We start from the raw sequence: 24961 nt of genomic DNA, 5'->3' as shown, positions 1-24961 counted from the left end.
ATGAACGATATCAAAGGTGTTAGGATAGGATAATCAAGAGGTGAGCTAGACTTAAATAATGATACTAGGTTATTCTAGGTCATTGCACAACAAACCTGATTAGAGTCTTAAACTACATCCTAGGTATGACTGGTGGTTGCACTAGTATATGAAATAATGAAAATAAAGTGCGTATGAATGAATGAAGAGGACTCTGTGTTTGTTAAAGAAGGATCCCTAGTTGAGGTCCCATTTGTTGAGATCTCATTTTTGGAAGTCCTAATGTCAAGTCCGTGATTTGACAGTCTCGTGGCATATGAAAGAATGGTGTGAACTACATGATATGATATGTGCAACACGTTATGTGCTGCTTCCAAAATGATAAGTATGACGATGCATGTTACTCCTATGGCATGACTTTCCTAATCTAAATTTGGCAAATCCACTGACTTTCCTTATTCAAATTGAGCAAGTCCACTGACTTGGCTTTCCATAAATCATGTTGTTAGGAAATATCTATTCTTACTCATGCAGGTCCTTGGTGTGTGCTTGCATATACCCATACCTAATACAAGTGTATACAAATCCCATACAATATCTACTTTTAGGTGTAGGCACACGTGGACGTTAGAGCTTATAATATGACATTGCAGCTATCCAGACGTGGAGCATTCATCCGGATATTGTAAGCCCTCATGCTTTGAGGACGCTTTCCCATTTTATTCAATCTTAGATATAGTTTTGAGTTAGTAGAGTATGTTCCACTAGCGTTTTTTTCTCATTTTATTTCAGACATTGTATTGGTGCCATTTTGGCAAGTATATACTTAATGCAGTATGGCACTATTTCTTTCATTTGATGATCTTAATATTAGATGCTTGATTGTGAACGTTTATTAGTTTAAGTAGAATGTCTTAAATGAGTTATAAGTAATGAAAATTTCACAATTTCCGATAAAATAAACCTAGATGAAGAAACGATGATTTTGTAGGCTTGTCTGCGACCTTTGAGAGGTCAATGACGCCGGTCTCGTCTGGCGTCTACACTCCGATCGCACAAAGTTTGTATCAAAGCCCTAGGTTAAATTCCAAGGATAATAAGTTCACATCAACCACATTGAGTAGTTTCTAAGTCATTGTTGTGAAATGCACCACTATCCTGAATTAGAGACTACTTGATGCATAGGAAAAATTTCCTTCTTCTTATCTTATCGTGCCTTCTATAATTTATGATTTATAGGTGTTGAGAGTCTATCTATCATCAACTCTTGAAATTCAGAAAGATGGATACAAGGAGAAACGCACGCGGAGACATTGGAGGAGCACTTACTAGGGTAAATCAAGTTCCTCCCTAGGCTGCAGTTTCTGGAATGGAGATGCTTGTTAACCCAACTAGGTTTACAGATGAAGAAATGAGGACAACCTTGGTAGAAAGGCCTAGATGAGTCTTAATTGGACTTTTAAAAGGGGTAATCTTAAGTTTTGAGGGTCTAGGGAAAAAATGGTCTTTTCCAGGCTAAGGGTAGTATTGTTATTACCCTCAATATTTAATTAATTAATTAATTAAATAGTATGGTTGAGGGGCAATTTGGGTAGAGGTTGATGAATTTGACCCTTTAAACAAAATCTAGCTCCACCCAGGTTAGACCCTTGGTGGAAGAAAGAATTAAAGTGATTTATTTTTATTAGGTGAATTAGTGGATTTATTTAATATATAAAAATATTACTTAAGTAATGGAAAAATCAGATTTTTAATAAAAAATAAATAAAACATAAATAAATAATGAGGAGTCTTAGTTTGATAAGTCTCTACCTAACTCTCCTAATCCTAATTCTCTCATTCTCACGTTTTTCACTCACTCTCATTCTCACACTTTTTATCCGTAAAAGAACTAAAAATAATAGTTCTTCACTCCTGAAGAACATAGACACAAAAACTCAAATGAAAATCTTAGCAAAAAAAAATGAACAACATTCTTCACGACAGATTGTGTTTGGGCTTTTGATGATGATGCAGTGGTGTGGTGGGATTATGGCAACATTGAAACAAGTGTTGAATGAAATTAAGGTATGGGTTTCTTCTATCTTGTCCCTTTCCCAAAAGAGATCTAAGTTTAGTTTAAATTCCAATCGAGAAACTAAGGTTTTCCACGTTGCATGCCCTTGTCATTAGATCATTTAAAAGATTCAAAGCATGCGTTGGTATGTCTTCTGGTGGATAATTTTAGGTATGGTTGTGATTATGTGTTGAATGAGTATCCGAAAATCATATAAGGAATGAAAACTATATTCTACAAAAGTGTATTAAGTTGGCTATTTTAAGTATGTGTGTGCTATAAATCTACTATGTTTGCTGCCTGAAATTTGTATGTCAAAATGTTGTGTTTCATATAAGGTTAGTGTGTCATAATAAATGTCACCCAAAATACTACAAGAATCGACGTAAAAGAATGAGAGAAAGATGGATTTGGAAGAGACAAAATTTCCATCTTGCTGGAAATGTTGGTCTCGGACTATATTTTGGAGTTGGAGCTTTATTTTAAAATTTAATTTAAAATTTGAAATCATTGGGGATTGAACCTAAGACCTCATAGAATGCAAATAACATAAAAATTTCATGAGAAAAATGTAATAAAAAAATGTGGTGAGTGGGGATGTAATCCACAACCTCCTTAATAGATGAGAGTGTTAGGAGAAAAATAAATATGGTGAGTGGGGATTGAACCCACAATCTATTGAATATATGAGAAAGTTAGGAGAAAACTAGAGGAGGAAAATAAATGTGGTGAGTGGGGATTGAACCCACAACCTCTTGAATAGATGAGATAGTTAGGACAAAAGTAAAGGAAAAAAAATAAATGTGGTGAGTGGGGATTGAACCCACAACCTCTTGAATAGATGAGAGAGTTAGGAGAAAAATAAAGGAGAAAAATAAATATGGTGAGTGGGGATTGAACTCACAACCTCTTGCATAAGTGAGAAAGTTAAGAGATAATTTAAGAGAAAAAGAATTAGTTTGTGGGGGATCGATCCCATAACCTCCTTGACATAAACGAAAAAGGAGAGGAGAAATTGAAAGGAAATATTATGGGGTTGATGTGGATAAAACTAGGGTACCCAAAATCTAAAATTGTAATCATCATGTTTAAAATAAAATTAGGTGTTGTCCAAGGGATTCAAAATCAGGTTACCTTGCCCAATTACATATTGACACATAAGTCAAACGTAAGTAAACATTTAATGAATGTTGCCTCTAAATATCGAAATAAAAATCTTGGCATATCTAGAATATTTATAAATATTGTACCATATAATCTTAGGTAATCACGAATCACTTAGGCAAACTATTCCTCATGGCTTGTATGTGTGGACTCATAAGTCTAGCATACGTTTAAATGTAAGTGAGCCTAGTACGTATGTGATCGAATGATATAACCCTAGAAAGGTTAAGTAAGAGTGTGAAACACATTAAATGTCCAAGTGCATTGGCATTGTTGAAATGAAAATTCACGTGAAGGGGTGAGCAATTATGAAAAGCAAATCTGTTAAACTCAATGAATGAGGTGACAATATGATAAGAGGCTAATGTGAAAAATGAGAACAATGTCAAATGATCCTAAGTAAATGTTACCAAAATGTACTAATTTATGATAGTGTAAAGTTAATGAAGAGACAAGTCTCTATGAACACTCGAATGAAAGTTTTGCAGTTAATGCGTACTTAATACTAATGATGATATGAGAAATCATCTACTGAGCTATGATGTCCCCATGATAGAAGCCATCATCCATGATGTTTGAGTTTAATGTAATGGAATGTTATAATGTGCACTGATAGGATAGCTATAAGGGGTGATGCCTTCATTCGGGAAGTGCGGAGTTTCACGTAACTCTCATGAAGTGAGACTGTCCAGTATGCTTGGTATGGGACTTCTTATATCTCCTAGTATTTGAACCTATAAAACCAATAGGGATATATCAAGGTTCAATTCCCTATATACGGCACCATGTTTAAGTTAACTTTGGCCGGTGATTCCACCTCTTTTCTGTGTGGGGACTACACACTGAATTTCATGATGCTCACATATATATGATGGTTAACGTTAATGTTCCCAAAGAAAGAATAAGGTCAGCCTCAATGAATGCACATAATGAAATAAACTATAGAAAAAAGGGGTTAGGATAGAATAATCAAGAGGTGAGCTAGACTAAACTGAAGACACTAGGTTATTCTTTGTGATTGCACAGCGAACCTAATGAGAGTCTTAAACTACATCCCAGGTATGATTGGTGGTTGTACTAATATATGAAAGAATGAAAATAAAGTACTTATGATTGAATGAGCAGACGTTGTGTTTGTTAAAGAAGGCTCCCTAGTTGAGGTCCAATATGCTTAGCCTTCATTTTGGAAAGTCCTAATGTCATGTCCGTGAGTCGAAAGTCCCATGGCATATGAACGAATAATGTGAACTACGTGATATAATATGTTCAATAGGTTATGTGTTGCTTGCAAAATGAAATGTCTGATGATGCTTGTTACTCTCATTGCATGACTTTCCGTATCAAAATTTGCCAAGTCCATTGGCTTTCCTAATCAAAATTTGTCAAGTCCACTAACTTGACTTTCCATAAATCATGTTGTTAGGAAAGAACTATCCTTACTCATGCATGCCCTTGGTGTGTGCTTGCATATACCCATACTTAGTACAAGTGTGTACTAATCCCATACAATGTCTACTTTTAGGTGCACGCACAAGGGAAGTTAGAGCTTATAGTACGACGTTGCAACTTTCCGGACATGGAGTATTTATTCGGATTTGGTAGTCCCTCAACTTTTTGAGAATGCTTGCCCATTATATTCTAGCTTATGTATAGATTTGAGTAAATGGAGTATATTCCACTAGTGTTTCTTTCTCATCCTATTTCAAACATTGTATCCGTGAAATTTTGTAAAGTATACACTTAATGCTGTATGGAACTATTTATTTCATTTGGTGATCTTAATATTAGATGGTTGAGTGTGAACGTTTATGAGTTTAAGTAGAGTGTCTTAAATGAATTTTAAATAACAAAAGAATTCAAATTTTTTGTTAAAATTAACCTAGATGAAGTAACAATGACGTATATAGGCTTGTCTGCGACCTCTAAGAGGTCAACGATGCCGGTCTCGTTTGGGGTCTAGATTTCGGTCGTGGCAAGAGGCAGGCTATAGAAGGCTAGATTACTTAGGGAGCATTCAACATGACTTTCTTTGATAGTTTTTTCCCTTGCATCTAAAGTAGACAAAAATGCAAAAATTTATCAACTTTTTTCAATAGGTTATGAGTGTGAAGGAGTATAGCCTCAATTTCACTGAACTATCAAAACATGCTCCTACTATGATTGCGGATTCTATAGCTAAGGTGAACAAATTTATTATGGGGATATCCGACCTTGTGGTTAATGAATATAGGTCGGCTATGTTGATTTTTAGAATGGACATCTCTCGTCTAGTGGTTCATGCCAAACAAATTGAGGAGCAAACGATTAAGGAAGATGGTTGGATTTGGAGAAGGTAAGAACCACAGATAGGGATTCTTCGAAAACTAAATTTTAGGTGCAAGAAAAATCAAGGTTCAAAAGGAGATTTTCAACAAAGGCCTTACTACTGTTTCAAGGGTCAATAATAGTAAGATGTCTACTCCAAAGCTCCAATATGGGAAAGGTGGTGGTTTTTATGTTTAAAAGCCTTTTTGTTAAAAATGTGGTAGAAAACATGATGGTACGTTCATAATTGGCACGGGTAATTGTTATGGTTATGGCAACAGTGGTTATGGAAAGAGTGGTAACCTGAAGAGATATTTCCCTATGATGAAGACTCAAGGAAGGGAAAATTCTCAAGCTCAAGAGAGTTCGTCAAATTGGGATGCTCCTAAGAAGAATCACTTTTATTCTCTCCAACACCGAGGTGATAAAGAGAGTTCACCGGACGTGGTTACCGGCATGTTACAATTTTTTTCCTTTAATGTATATGTTGTGTTGGATCCGAGAGCTACATTGTCATTTATGACTCCTCTTGCCGCCATGAAATTTGAAATACTACCCCACATATTAGACAAACCTTTTTCGGTTTCTAACCTGGTGGTGATTTCGTGATGGTTAATAGAGCCTATAATGGTTGTCCTTTTTCCTTGAGAAATAGAGTTACATTAATTGGCTTGATAAAACTCGATATGCTAGATTTTGATATCATATAGGGAATGGATTGGTTTCATGCTTTCTTTGCCTATATATATTTTAGGACAAAAGTAGTAAGATATCAATTTCCAAGTGAACCCATTTTTTAGTGGAAAGGAGGAAACTCAAATCCTACGGATAAGATCATCTCTTGTCTAAAAGCTTGCAAATTTATTGCAAAGAGTTGTGTCTCTAACATAGTAAGAGTTAGGGATCTTGAATCAAGGTCCCTCCCATAGAGTCGGTACCCATAGTGAGGGAATTTTTTGAGGTCTTTCCCTATGACCTTCCTTGAATTCCTCTCTAATAGGAGATTAACTTCGGCATAGACTTGTTGCCACACACACAACCTATTCTAACCCCTCCTTATCGGATGGCTCCGGCAGAGTTGAAGGAGCTAAAGTCTCAACTCAAAGATTTGTTAGATAAGTGCGTTACTCAACCAATCATATCGCTTGGGGTGCTCTAGTATTATTTGTAAAGAAGAAGGATGGGTCGTTGAGAATATGCATCGATTACTGTCAATTAAACAAAGTCACCATAAAGAATAAATACATGTTCTCTAGGATTGATGACTTATTTAATTAACTCAAAGGAGCAAACTACTTTTAGAAGATTGACATGAGGTCGGCTTATCATCAACTTAAAGTTACAGAGGTTGATATTCTAAAAATGGAATTCTAAACTAGATATGGTAACATTAAATTCCTAATGATGATGTAAGGTCTATCAAATGCCCTGACATCATTCGTGGACCCTATGAATCGAGTTTAAAGGAATTATCTTGATTTGTTTGTGATTGTTTTCATTGAAGACATTTTGATATACTCTAGTATTGAAAATGATAATATTAGACATTTGAAAATAGTTTTGCAAGTTCTCAACTATAATAAACTTTTATTAAGTTTAACAAGTGTGAGTTTTGGTTGAGATTGTTTGCTTTTCTTGTTCACATTGTGTGAAGGGGTAGAGGTTGATCCAAGAAAGAGAAAAGTACTCAAATTTTGACTAGACCTTTGAGTCCTACCGACATCCGAAGTTTTATAGGGTTTGTTGATTACTATCGGAGGTTTTTTGAGGGATTCTCATCTATCACATCTCCATTAACGGACTTAACCCAAAAGAATTCCAAATTTAAATGGTTGGAATTGTGTGAAATGTGTTTCCAATTATTTAAATATAGACTCACCTCCGATCTATTATTGACCTTACCGGAAGGTACCGAAGGTTTCGCAATTTATTCTGATGCCTTCTGAGTGGGTCTATGTTGTTTGCTCATGCAACATGGCAAAGTCATCGTGTATGCCTTTAGACAACTCAATCAAGATGAGAATAATTATTCAACTCATAACCTTGAACTTGCGGTCGTGGTGTTTTTCTTGAAGTTTTTGAGAAATTATATCTTTTGGGTACATATTCATGTGTTCACCGATCACAAGAGTGTAAAATATGTATTCACTCAAAAAAACATGAATCTACAAAAAAGGAAATGGGTAAAACTTTCAACGGATTATGAAATGATTGACATTTACCATTTCAAAAAAGCTAATATTGTTATGTATGCGCTAAGCTGAGTGTCCATGGGTAGTGTGGCTCATATGTCTGAAGCGAAGAAAGAATTAGCAAAAAAGGTACATAGGTTGGCTCATTTAAGGGTCCGACTAGAAGAGTCTGAAAAAGGTGGTTTCGTGGTTTGCCACAACACCTAGTCATCGTTAGTAGTTGGGGTGAAATCCAAGAAACAACTTGATCCCCTATTGATGGAGTTGAAGGAAACGGTCCTTTGTAAGTCTAATATGTCTTTCTCTCATGGATAAGATCGAGTGCTTTCAAGTAAGGTTGTGTGTACCGTATGTGGATTGTTTAAGGGAATCGATCATATAAAAGGCATATTACTCTCGATATTTCGTGTATCCTTGTGCCACAAAGATGTAACGCGACTTAAGAGAAATTTATTGGTGGAATAGCACGAAAAGGGACATAGCAGAATTTATTTATAAGTGTTCAAACTGCCAATAAGTCAAACCAAGGAATTGAAATTCGGGTGGCTTGACTCAAAATATAGATATTCCAACATGGAAATGGGAGGATATTAACAAAGACTTCGTAGTTGGTTTTGCTCATACGAGAAGTAAACATGACTCTATATGGGTCATTGTGGATACCTAACCATGTAGGCACATTTCCTTTCCGTCAAAGTCACATATTCGGTGGAAGATTATGTAAAATTGTACATCAAAGAAATATTGAAGTTACATCGATCCCCGTTGTTCATTATTTCGTATAGAGATACCCAATTTACCTCCCATTTTTGGAAAGCTTTGCAAAGTTGTATTGGTACGAAGATGAATCTTAGTATCTCTATTCATGCAAAGACGGATTGTCAAGCGGAACTTACTATTCAAACTCTTAAAGATTTGTTGAGGTCATGTTTCATCAAATTCAAATGTAATTTGAATGACCACCTACCTTGATAGAGTTCTCCTACAACTATCACATCCATGTTTACCCCCTAGACGTAATCGGCGGCATCATCCTCTTTGAGGACTAAGAGTAGCCTCTTAGGTTACATCATTACATTAATAGGTCAAATTTAACATAAAATTTAAAATTATTTATTACTTCTAATTGGATGTTAACATATACCTCTACATACACATAACATTTTTATATCGAGTATACATAGACCCTTCGTATAAGAAGATAACTTAGTCTTCTACTTTTATTGCACGTAAGTATACAAAATATAACATAGACATAATAGTCATAATAGTCGTCTCATATCATAACAATCTAATAAGAGTGTAAGAACTTTTGAATAAACCATACATCAAAGTAAAAATGCCTCATATGAGCTATACAATGTTTCATATTAAATGAAAAGAAAGAACAACAGAAGTGTTTAACTAAAAAGCAAATCCATAACTAGGTAGTGGCATCGCCCTTTGAAATTGAAGACCTGCCCTACTTGGATGAATAAGAGATCCAAGCCTTCTTCAAGTTGCCTTTAAAGCCTTTCAATGACAGGGAACCTAAAATGTTGGTGAAAAGGAACAAAGGGGGTTAGTACGCCACTTTTACTTTGTATAACACCGTATACACACATGCTATCAAAACATGCCAAGAGAAAGGGACATTTCATAAAGTATGCACATTTGATTTAAAAACCATTATGTACATTTAACAAGACCATACCAATCGATAATGCATGTTCATTGAGTCATAGGCATGTACATCACTGTAACCACAACATCAACTCCAGTCAAGTCAACCATGCATATCATATAATTAGATACATATTCAATTAATTGTATCATCAAGTCATACTAACAATTAGCATGAATAAGAGTACATTTCATTATAAAAAAAGCAAGTCAATTATCCATGAACCCCTATCAAGTCAACAAGTGCAATGATGAAGTGAAACCCCATAACCATACACAATCAAGTAACCCAACATGAATCATGACTAACATCCTACTTCACATAACATTGCATTTAGGTGTACATATCATATTACTTTAACAATACAAACCAAAAAATATTCATAAGGGAACTAATAAACAAATAACAGCAATGATGTGAAAGTTCATCATATACATGTCATATAGAATTATATGCATAATGATACATAGAAACTAAGACGCCCCTCAAGGCTAACTAGTGCTATGCTTATGTAGAGTCTCATACCCCTACCTAGACTAAGCTAGACCCCTTAGGTTATCATAGTTAGAGTTGAATCCTTTTGTTCATTTTACCTTTTGGGAACATCTTTCCCTAACCGACGCAGACCATATGAAATAATGCTGAATACGGTGTCATAAAACCCTACAACGAAGAATGGAGGACTACTTTATGAGGTAGTACCAAGACATGAAACATAGAAACTAGATGGACCAACTAGCTCGTATTGTTATAGGGGCAACATAGTTCAAGAAATAGGAGAATTGTTGTGACCCTCCTTATGTTACATGAATTGTAGTCTCCAATATCAAGAGTACATTTATTGATCCTACCTTCTTTATGTAGGTAAGGACACTCCTAATTCTAATTCACTAGGTGCTAAGCTAGAGTCCCTTTTTAAAATGTCTTGAAGCCTTTATTATCAATTATAGATTAGTTTAGGTCATAGGGTCGACCCCTTGTATAATCATCAACATCAATAGATCAATAAGAAATGCATGAGTATAAATCCTTTTAGTTCAATTCATATAGGTGAGGTTAGCACATTAACATCTTCATATCATGATATTGCACATTGGTAAATAATTGACCGTCCATATAATATTTACATCTTAAGCCAACATCTCATAATCATAATAAAGAAATTTCCATTAAAAATCATACAACCCTATCAATTCTAGTACAAGTCATAATCCAATAATCATCATGACTTAATCACACTTAACCACAATTTGAATTAAAGGATAGAGATCATAAGACATACCAAGTCTCATTCACAGTTCATCATCATGATCATACCATAAACCCTCAATCAACCCAATTTGGGTGTACATCATCATAAGGAAATAATCAACATGATAACAAGGCTAGAGAACCACCGCGTCACAATTCAATACTAGATCTTAGCTTAAGACATGATACTTAGGTCAATTCACAACAAACTTCCTAACCTAGATAATCTTCTCAAGAACTAGCATGAAATACTACCAATCGCCCTAATTTTGTTCATGATGAGTGTAACAACATTATCTAGTAGTAATTGAACAAATAACCAAGTTAACTTAACAAAATACAACCTAATTCCTACCAAGATCTAACTTACGGTTAAGGATTAAGGGTCATCTTCTACAAACTAGATCAAACCATCAATATATATCATAATTAAGTTAGAATACATTTTATTCTCATAATATTCAAAATAAATCATAAATAAATAAATTCATAACATAATTTTTGAGATTGAGAAAAACACACCTGAAAATTCAACATTTGAGAATATTTTGAAGTAACCCTTTCGTTACAATGGAATGTAGACCCCATATGAGATCCACATCATTGACCTCGGAGAGGTCACTGACAAGCCTAGATACGTCATTCCTCATGAGATCGATATCATTCCTCATTTTGGTTTCTTATTTCATGCTAAAATTTTAAACTTAACATCATAAGCATTCAGAAATCAACCATCTAATATAGAGATAATCAAATGAATGAAATAATTCATAATTGCATTAACGTATTTTTGCCAAAACGGCACCATTACAAAGTCTGAACAAAAGTGGAAAGAAACACTACTAGAACATGTTACATTAGCTATAGCATACATCTAAGCTAGATAATAACTATAGACATCCTCGAAAGAATGAGCTCTTACCAAGTCCTAGTTAAAGTGCCACGTCCGGATAGCTGCAACGTCAACCTGTAAGCTGTAGCTTTCATTTGTGTCTTCACCTAAAATTGTAGAATTGTATGCTAATAGTACACACATGTACTAAGTATGGGTATATGCAAGCACACAGCAAGGAAATGCATGTTTAAGAAAAACTCTTTCCTAAAAACATGATTATGGAAAATCAAGTCAATCGACTTGCCAAATTAGGATTAGAAAAGTTAGTGAGCATTCCAAATTTTAAATAGGAAAGTCAAGGGACTAGACATATTTGAATTAGGAAAGTTAGGGGACTTTCAAAAAATTTCTTAGGAAATTCATTCAATGAGAGTAACATGTATCATCATACATATCATATTGTACACAACACATAACATCTTACACATAGGACATAACATATTGCATATAGCACATAACATATTTCATGTTATTTGTTCATGTGCAATGAAACTTTGGAATCGTGTACTTGACATCAAAACTACCAAAAAACGAGGGTCACATATGAGACCACAACTAGGGAGCCTTCTTTAGCAAACACAAGTCTTCTTCATTCATTCGTACATACTTCATTTCATTTCATTAATAGGCTAGTGTGAATACTATTTATACCTAGGATAAAGTTTAAGACATTCATCGGGTTCGCTATGCAATGATCAAGAATGACCTGGTATCATTACATTAGTCTAGCTCACCTCTTGATTATCCTATCCTAACACCTTTGGTATCATTAATTTCATTATTTGCATCATTTGAGGCTGGCCTCATTCATTCATGGGGAACAATAACTTTAAACGACATAGATCATGTGATCACCATGAAATACAGTGGCTCCCCCACACCGAAAAGAGGTGGAATCACCGGCCAAAGTGACCCAAAACATGCTAGCGTACATGAGAATTGAACCGTGTCAAATACCTATATTGGCAGTATAGGTTCGAAGACTATAAGATATAAGGAGACCCATACCCGGCATGCGGGATAGTCTCATCTCATGAGAGTTACGTGAAATCCTCCCTTCCCAATAGAAGGCATCACCACCCATAGCTAGTCTACTGGTGCTCAATATAAAGTTACATTACATTCAACTCATATGTCATGGAAAATGACTTCTAGTGAGAGGAATCTTAGCTGAATAGATGATATCTCATCTCATCAGTAGTATTGAGTTTGTTAATCTCATTATAGTGTTCATAGAGACTGGTCTCTTCATTATCTTTCAACTCTCATAGGTGAGTACATTTTGGTAACATTTACTTAGGCTCATTTGAGATTGCTCTCATCTTTTACATTAGCCTCATATCCTTTTGTCACCACATTCATTAACATTATCACATTTGCTCTTCATAATTACTCACCCCTTTTTACGTGAATGTTCATTTCATGATTATGTCAATGCTCTTGGCCATTTAATGTGTTTCACACTCTTACTTGGTTTTCATTATTTTGTTATACATTTCATCACATTAATGTTCATTTCATCATTTTATTGTTCATTTCATCATGTACCAACGCAATTGACCATTAACTGTGTTTTACACTCTTACTTAACCTTTCGAAGGTTACATCATTTCATTGCATACATCTTAGGTTCACTAATTTTAAACGTATACTAGTCTTATCGGTCTATACATACAAGTCATGAGTCTTCGTTCATTGTTCGTTTAAGTGATTCATACCTTCCTAGGATTATATGGTACAAGACTTATGCATCTTGTATGTATGACAAGATCTCAATTTTGATCTAAATACAAAGATTCATTCATGAATATTTAATTCACGTATGAATTTTGTATCAATATGAAATTTTGGCAAGGGACCCGATTTCGAATCCCTTGGAAAACACTTACATTTTTCATTTGTTTTATATTGGTCCACACGGCTTGGGAACCCAAGATAAAGCCCTAACGCCTTCATTTTCTTTTAATTTCTTTTCTTTACATTTGGTCTTTCTTGGCCGAGGGGTTGTGGGATCGAATACCCACAACCCCTTTTAATTTTAATCTCATTTTCCATGGCTTCTTCGAGTTGACTATGAGGTTGTGGGATCGAACCCCCAAAGCCTCACTTTATTTTTTTCATTTATCTCTGCTTTCCGCCTAGAGGTCGTGGATTCGATTCCCACGCCTAAAACTTATTTTTTCCTAATTTTTCCTTAAGCTTGAAATAGTGGTTGTGGGTTTGAATCTGACTCCTCTCAATTCTTATTTTCATACTTTATTTTCCAGCAAAGACCATGGTTCGAATCCCCTTCACCATATCCCTTTTTACTTCTTTATTTTCATGATTTTTAACATGGTGAGGTCACAGGTTCAATCCCCGGGGATCTCACATATTTTAATTCATTTTTCATCGCATGAAAATTCCCCTTGATTAGCCGAAACTTATTGACAAGATGCTGGAAATTTTCGCAGACTATTTCCTAATATGTTTTAACACTAAATATTTAGACGTTTTAGGTAATTTATTTGTGAGTTCTTTACGTACATTTTCAAGATTTAATTTTGATAAAAAAAATGCACTCAAATCAGCATCTTCACATCACTTATGAACATCACGATTTACATAAACACATATACATGAAATACAAGGAACTAATATCACATTTTAGAGCTTTAAATCCGAGGCACATTGTCATGGTTCACATTGCAAAAACATGCACATAGTTTTGGATCAGATAGGTGATCCTTTATGTGATTTCAAACACACATACATGAACATACTCATCACAAAAAGAAAAACACACACTTAATATCTCCCAGCAAACATGCCCAACCTACGAATCATTGGGAGCTAGTTAAAGGGACATGCAACAGGGAACAACCCTAGTTTCTGTATTGAATATACTGAACCTTAGGGGTCTCTTGGGAAAGGGACCAACAAAGAAGAGAACCCTTACATTTTTGATGTTCAAACCTCGACTTGCTTCCCAAAAACTTCTCCAAACACACGTCCAACACTGAAAGTAGAACGCCCCACTCGACGGAAAACCTTCTCTTTGTCTGCGTGATTTATTAACATTTGTTTTTCTTCTATTTTCGTGTGAGTTCTTCAACTGTGAAGAACCTTGGTAAATATTCTATTCTGGAATATTATTTGGCAGAGATAAACGTCAATAGAAAAGAAAATAATCATGAATGTTGAGGAGAAAGACGTGAGAGAGTTAGAGTTTTATTAGGCTTAGAAGTCTAATTTAGGACTTTGTCAAATAAGGTTTTATGAAAAGATAAAAAATATGATTTTCCTTTTAAATTAAATTAGTTAATAATAACAAATATTAATTAATTACATTAATTTACCATCATAAATTAAAACAGGTTTAATTAACTTCTTCAACCTAGGTTCGAACCTGGGTGGAGCAAGACTTCACTCTGAAGGCCAATATTCTGCCCTCTCTTCCCAAAATGCCCCTCCACCTTTCTAATCAAATAGTTAAATATATATTTAGGGTAATTACGAAACTACCCTTAGCCTTGAAAAAGACAATTTTACCCCTACACCTTCCAAACTTAAGATTTCCCCTTTTTAAGTCCGATAAAGACTCATCCAAGTAAATCTTCATAATGGGGAGCCCTACATGGATGGACCCAACTTTTCATATCTCAAATAACTTCCTAAGCTTGTTGGATTGGTTGTCGTAAGGGTTCAGAGGTCTGGTTCTATACACATCAATCCGTGTGTACCCAATTTAATCATAGGCATTCTGGCACATTAAACGTTATTTAGCATAGCCATTTTTAGGGTTGTTACATTATCCCCCCCTTGGGAACTTCATCCCCGTATTACACTACTAACTATTTTGCGTAATGCGAGTCTGATCATACCATAGTTACTACACACAATCGAGCAATAACACTAAAGAATGGATAGATAAGGAAAATGAGACTTAACAGTAGGAAGTCTAAACTGAAGAGCTGAAAAGATGGGGATAGCGAGATCTCATATCGTCCTCGGACTACCACGTAGAACCCTAAAAAAGATGATTTTTCCACAATACCTTTATTGTGACAATCTACTTGTTCCTCACCCGCTTAACCTGTCTGTGTAAAATCTCAAAAATTACCTCCTCATAGGACAAATTTTAATCAACCCCCAAACCATCAAGAGGTAGAATTGATGCTGGATCGCCTAGGCACTTCTTTACCATAGAAAAATTAAAGATTGGATGAACAGAACCTAGTTCCGCATGGAATGCCAACTCATAGGCCAACTCTTCCACACGCTGTATGATGTAATTTGGCCCAATCAACCTCGGAATCAACTTCCCATTTTTGCCAAACCTCATCACCCGCTTCATAGGTGATATCTTCAAATAGACATAGTCACCTACATCATACTCTAAGGGCCATTTTCTGTTGTCTGAATAAGACTTCTTAAGATTGTAATCAATAGTCAACCGATCCCTAATCACTCTGACCTACTCTAAGGCATCATGAATGATTTCTAGACCCAAAATATATGACTCTCCAACCTCGAACCACCCAACTGGACACCTACACCTCCTACCATACAGTGCCTCAAACAGTGCCATCCCAATGTTGGAGTGATAGCTGTTATTATATGAGAACTCTATCAAAGGTAGATGGTCGTCCCAACTACCCTTGAAGTCAATCACACACGCCCTCAACATTTCCTCTAATGTTTGAATGGTACGCTCTGCCTGCCCATTATTCTGAGAATGAAAGGCAGTACTAAACTTCACCCACCTTCCTAAGCTCTTCTAGAAGGATCTCTAGAAATGTGAAGTGAACTGAGCTCTTCTATCTAAAATGATAGACAAAGGAATCCCATTCCATCTCACAATCACATCAATGTAGAGTTTCACATAATCCTCAGCTCTGGAAGTAGACTTCTAAATGATAAAGTGGGCAGACTTAGTCATCCTGTCCACAATAACACATATGGAGTCTTGATGTCTCCTAGTCTTCAAGAGTTCAATCCGGAAGTCCATATTAATGGCCTCCCATTTCCAAGTTGGAACCTCAATAATCTGAGTAAGACCGCTGGGCTTTACATGTTCTACCTGAACCGATTGACAATTAGGAAACTTGGCCACAAAATCTGCGATGTCCTTCTTCATGCCATCCCACCAATAGATCTATTTAAGATCATGATACATCTTGGAGGAACCTTGATGTATGGAGTATCTGGAATCATCGGCCTCTGCAATGATCCTAGTTTGCAAATCATCCACATCTGGTACATACATGTTGTGCTAGTACCTAAGTATAACGTCATATCCCAAATAAAAAGACTCATTCATCTTAACCAACACTGAGTCCTTTTGCTCTATCAACACATGATCAACATATTAACCCTCCTTGACTTCAACTACTAAGGATGATTCAGAACTAGGATGAACTGAAACAACCTGACTTGTAGATTTAACTAACCACACACCCAGTCTGGCCAGTCTATGTTTATCTTTAACAAACTCATTCTTCCCATCCTCAACATGGGATGTACTTACCATGCTCATTTGACTCAAAGCATGAGCTAAAACATTAGCTTTCATTAAATGGTAGTGGACATTCATGTCATAGTTCTTCAACAGCTCCAACTATCTCCGATGACGTAGATTAAGCTCTCTCTGTGTGAACATGTACTGGAGACTCTTGTTGTTTTTGAACACATCGACATGCACCCCGTACAAGTAGATCTTCCACAGCTTTAGTGCAAACACCACAACTTTCAACTCCAGGTCATGAGTGGGATAATTCTTCTCATGAACCTTGAGCTGCCTAGAAGCATATCCTATCACCTTATCACCCTGCATAAGAACACAACCCAAACCAACTCTTGATGCATCACAATAAACAGTGTAATTCTCAACACACTTAGCAAAGTAAGCACCACGGCAGAAGTGAGTGTGTCTTGAGCTCCTTGAAACTCTTATCACAATTCTCCGTCCATTCAAACTTGTCCTTTTTCATAGTCAAAGCTGTCAGTGAGCCAGCAATGGGGAAAAACCCTCCACAAACAAGTGGTAGTAACCAACCAATCCCAAGAATCTACGGACATCTACGGGAGTAATAGGTTTTGACTAGTTCTTAACAACCTCAGTCTTCCTCAGATCTACCTCCACAGCTTTGTGAGACACAAAATGACCCCAAAAGGTCACTAATCTAAGACAGAATTCATACTTGATGAATTTTGCATTTAACTAATGTTGTCTAAGTACCTGCAGGGTTATTCTCAAATGTTGTTCATGCTCTTCCTTGATCTTAGAGTAGGTGAGAATGTCATCAATGAATAATATGACAAAAGAGTCAAGGTATTCATGAAAGACTCTGTTCATGACATCCATAAATGCAGCAGGTGCATTAGTAAGATCAAATGACATGACTAGAAACTCGTAATGACCATAACTTGTAATAAAGGTTGTCTTTGGAACATCTTCATCCCTAACCCTAAGCTGATGGTGCCCTAAACGAAGATCAATCATCGAGAAAAAACAAGACACATGGAGCTTATCGAACAAGTCATCTTTTCTGGAAAGTGGATCCATATTATTGATAGTGACATTTATGAACTGCCGATAATCGATAAACATTCTAAGGGTTCCATCTTTCTTTTTCACAAACAACATTGGAGCGCCCCAAGGGATATTCTCGGCTGAATGAAACTATTATCAGGGAGATCATTTAATTGCAACTTCAACTCTTTCAGTCCAGCTGGAGCCATTCTGTAAGGAGGAATTGAAATTGGTTTAGTATCGGGTCCTAAAATGATACCAAAGTCAATCCCTCGAGGGGGAGAAACTCCCAGAAAATCATAAGGAAATACATCTTGGAACTCATTCACTACAGGCACAGAGTTTATCGAAGGAATGTCATCATGTAAATCATGAACGCTCATAAGATAACACAATAACCCCTTGGACATCATTTTATTGGTGTTAATGTTCGAAATCAAGGGATTAGGACGACTTGAGTTGTACCCTTCCCAATCTAGCTCTTCTTCATTAGGAAAATAAATCTCACAACCCTACAAAGACATTCCATGCAAGAATAAAAATTATGTAGCCAGTCCATGCCAAGAATAACATCAAAATCATGCATTGGTAACTCAACCAAGTCTGCACACATAGTCTTACCACATACAACTATTGGGCAATCCTTATATACTCTATCAGTTAAAATATTTTATCCTAAAGGTGTACTAACTAATATAGGATCATGGAGAATGTTAGGCAATATCGCAAAAGTGAGAGAAAGTGAAAGAGTTACAAAGGAAAGCATAGACCCTTAATCAGGTAAAGCATAAACATAAGTTGAGAATGCTTGCACCATACCTGTGACCACATTAGCAGACTTCTCCTGCTCCTCCCTTCCCTTTAGGGCGTAGAACCTGTTCCTTATAGGAGGCTCAGCTGCTAATGCATCTTGTGGATTAGGCCTAGGCTAAGCATTACCTCAAGCCTAACCTCTTTTCTGTGGGCAGTCCTTAATCATGTGCCCACTCTTACCGCAACAAAAGAAGGCATTAGTGCGCTCTACACTCTACACTGTGAGCACCGCCACACTTAGCATTGTCCTTTTCTGGGATGCTGTACCTCACCTCCAGTGCCCTTCCTGGGATCGCTTCTGCCTCCTCTAGGTGTTGTACTCCTCTGAAAGTTAGAGTTCCCTGAACTCTGTTGTCCCTTTTTGAACCTAGGCTTCTCATAGACGCAAAAATTGTTTTATTGGCCTCCATGGCTGGGACCTTCTTGATCTTGAGGCTTTGGCCTCCTAACATCACGAACACCCCTCTTGTTGTAGCTGTCATCTACCTGTTGGACATGAATCATCAACCTGGAGAGGTACATATTATTATGGAGAATCACAGACCGACACTCCTCTTCTGGATCTCCGTTGATTCCTGTGAGGAACCTGCTCATCTCATCCTGGATAGTTTAACAAACATTGTGAAATACTCCCTTACTATCATAAATCCTTGTTTAAGGTTGATGAACTCCTGAACCTTGGCCTCCCCCATCCCTCTGGAAAAGAATCTCTCCATAAAGGTTGTATTAAATAGCTCCACTCCATCAAAACTCTGCTATATTTCCACATCTTGCACCAAGTCTTTGCAACATCTTTAAGTTGATACGAAGCCACTTTGCTTTCTCAGTATCTGTGGCCCCCATAACCACCATATTCTTGTGCACCTCATCCACAAACATTGAGGATCCTCCAAAGTCTTAGATCCTGTGAAAGTAGGAGGATTCATCCTCGTAAAGTCTCTCATTTTGTCAACCATATTGCGAACTAGTGGGTTCTCCCTCTGAACTTTCTGTCGTTTGGCCTGGTCAGTCATGGCCTGGGCCTTCATACTGATGGCGTGTGAAATTTGGGCCAGACATGCCTGTTTCATAGTATAAGTCAACCCGGAATGGTTAACCAGCATAGCTACTCCTTCAGCTGGAGCCTGTGGAGGAGCCGAATTGTCCCCAACAACTGCTCCTCCTCTCCTTTGACCAATGGTACTCCTAGTATTTATTCTCTGAAAACAACAAGGATTGATGTTAGACACTCTCATAACATCAAGAAATACGACATTAGGAAAGGCACGGTAAGATCAGAAGAAGGGAAATTTTCCTATGCATCATGCAGTCTTTAATTCATGATAGTGGTCCACTTTACTACGATGACATAGAAACTACTTAATGTGGTTGAGGTGAACTTATTATCCTTGGAATTTTACCTAGTTCTCTGATATCAACTTTTTCATGACCGAAATCTAGCCCTAGTCTAGACCGGCATCGTTGACCTCTCAAAGGTCACAGACAAGCCTATACACGTCATTCTTACTTCATCTAGGTTAATTTTAGAGAAAATTTGAACTTTTTTGTTACTTATTTCATGCTAAACATTTGAAACATAACATCATAGGTGTTCAGAAATCAACTATCTAAATATAGAGATAATCAAATAAAAGAAACATTTTGTAATTGCAGTAACATATTTTTTCGAAAACGGCACCAATACAAAGTCTGAACAAAAGTGGAAAGAAACACTAGTGGAACACGCTCCACTAGCTATAGCCTACATCTAAACTACATAATAACGATAGACATCCTCAAAAGAATGAGGGCCTACCAAGTCTGTATGAAAGCTCAACGTCCGGATAGCTGCAACATCAACTTATAAGCTCTAGCGTGCACCTGTGCCTACACCTAAAATTGTAGAATTTTATTGGATTAGTACACAGTTGTACAAAGTATGGGTATATGCAAGAGCACAACAAGGACATTCATTATTAAGAACATCTCTTTTCTTAAACATGCTTATAGAAAGTCAAGTTAGTGGACATGAGAAATTGGGATTAGGAAAGTTTGTGATCTTTCCAAATTTGAATTAGGTAAATCAGAGGACTTGCAAAATTTTAATTAGGAAAGTCAGGGGACTTGTCAAATTTCGTTTAGGAATGTCATGCCATGAGTGTAACATGCATCATCATACGTATAATATTATACACAGCACATAAGATCTTAAACATAGCACATAACATATTGAATATAGCACACAACGTATTTCATATTATTTGTTCATATGCCATGACACCTTGAAATAATGGACTTGACATCAAGATGTACCAAAAATAAGGGATCAACATATAAGACCTCAACTAGAGAGCCTGCTTTAGCAAACACAAAGTCTTCTTCATTCATTCATACGTACTTCATTTTATTTCATTCAAACGGTAGTGTGACTACCAGCTATACGTAGGATTTTATTTAAGAGTTTCATCGGGTTCGCTGTGCAATGATCAAAAATGACCTAGTGCCATTACTTGAGTCTAGATCAACTCTTAATTATCCTATCCTAACACCTTTGGTATCATTCATCTCATTATGTTCATCATTTGAGGCTTGTGTCATTAGTTCCTGGGGAACTTTAACTTTAACCGACATAGATGCATCATAAAATCCCATTTCTCCCCCACATCCAAAATAGGTGGAATCACCGGCCAAAGTGACCCAAAACATGCTAGTGTACATGGGAATTGAACCCCTGCCAGATTCCTATATTGACAGTATAGGTTTGAAGACTAGGAGAATAAGGAGACCAATAATCGACATGTTGGAAAATCTCATTTCATTAGAGTTACGTGAATCTCCGCCCTTCCCAAAATAAGGCATCACAACTCATAGCTAGTCTATCGGTGTTCAGTATAAAGTTCCATTATATTCAACTCATACGTCATGGAAGTTGGCTTCTAGAATGAGGACAACATAGCTGAATATATGATTTCTCCGCTCATCATTAGTATTAAGTGTGTTAATATCAATACTTTCATTAGAGGTACATAGAGACTGGTCTCTTTATTAACTTAGACTCTCGTTGGTGAGTACATTTTTTTAACATTTACTTAGGCTCATTTGAGATTGCTCTCATCTTTTACATTAGCCTCATATCATGTTCCCACAACATTTATCAACATTAGCACATTTGCTCTTCATAATTACTCACCCCTTGTTACGTGAATGTTCATTTCATCACACGTCAATACACTTGACCATTTAGTGTGTTTCACACTCTTGCTTAACCCTTCTAGGGTTTTATCATTTCATTGTTCATTTCATAACTTCATTGTTCATTTTATTATTTCATTATTCATTTCATAATTTCATTGTTCATTTCATCATGTGCGAATGCAATTGGCCATTTACTGTGTTTTACACTGTTAACCCTTCTAGGGTACATCTTTTCATTACACACATTTAGGTTTACTTCTTTTAAACGTATGCTATACTTATGGGTCTATACATACAAGCCATGAGGTTTTGTTCAAATTTCGTGTAAGTGATTCATATCTTCCTAATATTATGTGGTACAAGACTTATGCATCTTGTATGTATGTCAAGATCTTGATTTTGATCTATGTAGAAAGCATTATTCTTGAATATTTAATTCACGTATGACTTATGTATCAAAACAGAATTTGGGCAAGGGAACCCGGTTTTGAATCCCTTGGACAACACTTACATTTATCATTTGTTTTATTTTGGCCCACACGGCTTGGGGACCCAAGATCAAGCTCCAATGCCTTCATTTTCTTTTAATTTCTTTTCTTTACATTTTCATTTTTTCTTTCTTGGCCGAGGGTTTTTGTGATCGAACCCCCACAGACCTTTTTTATTTTAATTTCTTTTCCATGGCTTCTTCGAGTTTACTATGAGGTTCTTGGATCAAACCCCCACAACCTCAATTAATTTTTTTAATTTAACTCTTCTTTTCTACTTAGAGGGCGTGGGTTCGATTCCCACGCCTCACAATTATATTCTCCTCATTTTTCCTTAAGCTTGAAATAGAGGTTGTAGGTTCCAATCCGACTCTTATTTCTTATTTTCATACTTTATTTTCAAGCCAAGACCATGGTTCGAATCCTCTTCACCACATCCCTTTTTATTTCATTATTTTCATGATTTCAATCAAGGTGAGGTCACGGATTATATCCCCAATGATCTCACAAATTTTAATTAATTTTCACAACATGAAAATTTTCCCTAGCTTGGCTGAAACTCATTAACAAGATGCTGGAAATTTTTCCTGCCTATTTTCTCACTTCTTTGACATTAAATATTTAGACGTTTTCATTATTTTTTAGTGAGTTCTTTAGGTGAATTTTCAAGATTTCATTCGATAAAGAATTGCACTCAAATCAGAATCTTTACATTACTTATGAACATCCCAATTTACATAAACAAGTATACATGAAATATAAAGAACTAACATCACATTTTAGAGCCTTAAACTCGAGGCACATAGTCATGGTTCACATTGCACATATATGCACATAGTATTGGATTACATAGCTGATCTTTCATACGATTTTAAACAAACATACATGAACATATTCATCACGAAAACACAACACACGCCTAATCTCCACCATAAAACATACCCAACTTACGAATCATTGGGAGCTAGTGACAGGGACATGCAATGGGGAACAACCCTAGTTTTTTAATTGAATATAGTGAACCTTAGGGGTCTCTTCGGAAAGGGACCAAGAGAAAAGACAACCCATACCTTTTTGACGTTCAAACCTCGACTTTCTGCCAAAACATTCTACAAACACACGTCCAACACCAAAAGTCCAACACCCCACTCGACAGAAAACCTTCTCTTTGCGTACGTGATTGATTTATGTTTGTTTTTCTTATATTTTCGTGTGAGTTCTTCAAGTGGAAAGAACCTTGGTAAATTTTATTTTTTTGAATGTTATTTGGTAGAGAGAAACGTGAATGGGAAAGAGAATGATTGTGAATGTTGAGGAGATAGACATGAGGGAGTTAGATTTTTATTAGGCTTAGGAGTTTAGTTTAGGACTTAGTGAAATATGGTTTTGTTAAATGATAAAAAATCGGATTTCCCTTTTATTTTAAATCAGCTAATAATAATAAATATTAATTAATTATATTGATTTACAAACTTTAATTAAAACAAATTTAATGCATTGCTTCCACCTAGGTTTGAACCCCGGTGGAGCAAGACTTCACTCTAAAGTCCAATTTTTGGCCCTCTCACCCCAAAAATCCCTCCACTTTATTAGTTAAATAGATAATTATATATTTAGGGTAATTACAATACTACCCTTAGCCTGGAAAAAGACCATTTTACCCCTAATCCCTCCATACTTAAGATTTCCCCTTTTTAAGTCCAGTAAAGACTCATCCGAGTAAATCTTCATACTCGAGAGCCCTACAAGGCTAGACCCAACCTTTCCTCTTTATATTCGATAGCTCTACATAGTTGGACCCGACCTTTCCTAGATCATTAACTACCCAATGTAGTTGGCTTGGCTTTCGTAAGGGTTCAGAGATGTGGTTCTACGTGCATCAATCTGTGTAAACCCGGTCTAATTGTAGCCATTCTAGGCACATTAAACATTATTTAGCATAGCCATTTTTTGAATTGTTACACCATTGAGGAAAGAGGTCTCATACGTGAATTAGATACCATAAATCCATATTTGATGAAGAATTTATGGTGAAATAGTCCCTTTACATCCCCCAAAACCCTCCCCTAGATTGGTGTTCAATGGTGTCTTCCAATAGAGAGAGAAAGAAGAGAGAAGGAACGAAGTTTTGTTTAGTGAGTTTTAATTAGTGCAATGGGTTTGGGGTCTTTGTATGGGGGTTAATTAAGTTCATTAGACTTCCTATAATCCCTAACTAACCACCAAACCCCTTAATTAATTAGTTAAGACTTAGTTAAAAACGTGCAGCAAAACATTTCACTCACCCATGAGACCTTCTCGATGCCTCATTCCTAAATCGACGGACCAGCCCCCCCTTCCATGATGCACGTTCTTTGATGAGTTTAGAGAGTATGCAAAAGATTCCCTTCAACGAATTGGCTAAGTTTTTGTCGACATATGTCATCGACGCCATCTCGATCAACACACGCTTTATTGGCTTCCTCTAG

This window comes from Solanum lycopersicum, chromosome 2, assembly GCF_036512215.1.
Source record: "Solanum lycopersicum chromosome 2, SLM_r2.1".
NCBI classification, from domain to species: Eukaryota; Viridiplantae; Streptophyta; class Magnoliopsida; order Solanales; family Solanaceae; genus Solanum; species Solanum lycopersicum.
Note: the sequence above shows the minus strand (reverse complement) of the source record.